Raw genomic sequence first — 2,751 nt, 5'->3', positions numbered from 1 at the left:
TGGAAGTGTTCCTGGATTAATTGGAGCGCTCACTAACAGGCTGTGTGCTTGTTTCCACTGGTCCATAAACACAACATCACTTTCCAGTCTAGATTGGGATGTGTAGGCTATCGATGATTCTTAAAGAGTCAGGTCCTAGGATCACTAACTTATTAATGTTATATGATAAAGAGTAAAGATCTTTGCAGAGGTTCACAAAATAAGGGATGGCTGAATTATCCACGTGGGCCCAGTGTCCTCACGAGACAGAAGGAAATCTGACACAGGCAGAAGAGAGGAGGCCTCTGTGACAGGCCCAAAGGGAAGCCCTGAGAGAAGGGAGATGCTGGGTCTGGAGAGAGAGCTCGATGGTTAAGAGCACTGGTTGCTCTTTCAGAGGACCTAGGTTTGATTCCCAGCACCCACTTGGCAGTTTACAGCTGTTTGTAACTCCAGTCCCAAGGGGTCCCACATCCTCTTCTGGCCTTTATGTATACCAAGTGTACAAGACACACATGCAGGCAAGCAAACCAGCTAACCAATGAAACCAAACCAAACCATACACATAAAGTTTAAAATTTTTAATAATTTTTTTTTTAAAGGAAGATGCTACCACGCTAGCTTGGAAGGTGGATGTGAGGCCATGAGCCGAGGAACACAGCTCAAGAAAATGGAGAAAGGTATAGGAACAGACTGTCCTTGAGACCCTCGGAGGGAGCATAGCTTTGCCAGCATTCGCGTGTTGGATTGAGCTCCGTAAGAGTCTGGCTCCTAGAACTGTAAGAGAAAACAAACCTTCTGTAAGCCTCTAGGACACTGCTAATTCCTTATGGTGGCGGTAGCCAGCACAGGAGAGAAGGCTTTGTGCTGTGGGGAGGGCAGCTACTGCCTCTTAGCCTCCACATCCTCAGTCATGTGACGCCTGCCGCCCTCTCGCCCTCCCGGCTTGTACCTCTCCCCTGCCGTGTGCGAGCCTTAGTGCTCCCTGGCCTCACCTTCTTGTGCTCCCTGGCCTCACCTTCTTGGGAAGGCGGCTGATTCCATCCCGGGTTGCAAGCTGGATGCTACAGTATTTCCTCTAGCCACCCGCAGATCTCTCCAACAAGGTGCCAGCAAATAGCATTTTCTTTATCTCGGTTTGCTTCCAACACGCTCATTGTGTCGTGTAGGTTGCCTTGGGGACCTCATGTGTATATAAACATTTTTATAGTGTTATTTTGCAGCTCTCACAGTAGAGCGCTATGGGCCCTCTTCTCCAAGGAGGATGTGGGTGGGAGGGGCCCAGTCCTCTATGAATTAGGCATAGCTTTTCTGTTCTGTCTCTGAGAGCAGAGCGGCATCTTTCACTCGGTGCTCTCTTGACATCTGGGATGAGGAAGGCAATCAGTGCTCATTGAAGATATCCGTGGGTTGCTAGAAAGGGGTTTAGGGAAGAATAAAATCTGAAGCTTAATTTGTGCATTCAAAGGTTCAGGTCTGGAGGCAAGACAGGGAGGCAGGCAGCTGCTGGGCGAACTGTTTAGGGCAGTGGTTCTCAGCCTTCCTAATGCAGCGACCCTTTAATACATGTTCCTCATGTTGTGCTGACCCCAACCACAATATTATTTTGTTGCTACTTCATAACTGTTTTGCTACTGTTATGAACCATAATGTAAATATCTGATATGCAGGATATCTGGTACGTGACTCTCAAAGGGGTCTTGACCCACAGGTTGAGAACCATTGGTCTAAAGTCTCTTGAAGGCAGATGTATAGTTGAAGGAAGTCTGAGGTTTACAAAGACATGAGGCTACAGGGTGGAGGCTCACCTTGGCCATCTTTAGATGCCAGAAACACACACACGCACACTCCCCAACCCACACAGTCACATATACATATACTTACAAACACACAGACATATATACACAGATACACACACACATAGACACAGACAAACAGACAGACAGACAGACACACACACTCACCCGTACCCCCAGCGCCCATGCCCTGGGCTTATCGGGTGAAAGCTCAGTGTGTCTGCTCCCCAAATCACCTGTTAAAATAGTCCCGTACTCCCTCACATTCTTTCTGGCAAACAGAACTGGCCAGGCAGCAGATGACAGACTAATTATCCCAACTATCAGAAACTTCCTCCATGTCTTTAATGTACCTTGACGATCTGGTGGCTTGTCATTTGGAGGCCTCTTAATTGGCTACATGATTGACACAAATGTGGGGGATTTTTATTTTAAGAACTGAGGCAAGCCTATGTCTTCAAAGTTAGATCAGTTATATGATGCCAAGAGACCTAGTTTGCACCCACCATGGGCTAGAATGTGAATTTTAGAGTGACTGATCCTAGGTAGCTAGCAAGAATGACAGCGAGAAAGTAAAGTCTTTTTTTCTGGGTTTAATATTTATCTCTCACCAAATGTTCCCCCCAGCCCTAGGTTGTCCTGAATTCCCCTTGCAATGAACGATACCATGAAAAGACCTCTTGTATCTCTTGGGCAGATGTAACCTGACACTTTGCTTTGTCTGGACTTAATCAGTCGGGTCTTTGGGGATTGTAAGTGACAGAAATTTAATTTTAATACAAGTCCAGGAGTTGAGCTGTTTAAATTCTAGCTGTCCACGGGTGCACAAACCGTGGGGGCAGCCCCTGTCACTGTCTGTTTACTCTTCTGACTTCCCTCTGGGAAGTTCTTCTCTTCCTGGGTTGGTAAAGATGACCTCTGGCAGTGCCATCCTTACAGGACCCTAATTACCCATCATGCAAGAGAATCAGCATCT

The 2,751-nt window shown here is 47.0% G+C and overlaps 1 long non-coding RNA gene across 2 annotated transcripts; it reads right to left on the bottom strand.

Moving 5' to 3' along the window:
• Window positions 1-545: 545 nt before the first annotated feature.
• On the bottom strand, window positions 546-1,978 carry LOC128110502 (uncharacterized). 2 transcript variants are annotated; one of them, XR_008218230.1, is made up of 2 exons: window positions 975-1,978; window positions 546-756 (listed from the first exon to the last, which is right to left on the bottom strand). It is a non-coding gene; the product is annotated as an uncharacterized LOC128110502 (long non-coding RNA). The 2 variants fall into 2 exon arrangements; XR_008218231.1 differs by having other exon boundaries at window positions 998-1,978.
• Between the last annotated feature and the right edge of the window lie 773 nt (window positions 1,979-2,751).

This window comes from Peromyscus californicus, unplaced genomic scaffold, assembly GCF_007827085.1.
Source record: "Peromyscus californicus insignis strain IS unplaced genomic scaffold, ASM782708v3 Scaffold_15__1_contigs__length_86483966, whole genome shotgun sequence".
In the NCBI taxonomy this organism is placed as follows: domain Eukaryota; kingdom Metazoa; phylum Chordata; class Mammalia; order Rodentia; family Cricetidae; genus Peromyscus; species Peromyscus californicus.
The sequence above is the reverse complement of the archived record's forward strand: the minus strand, read 5'-3'. Positions and strand labels throughout refer to the sequence as shown.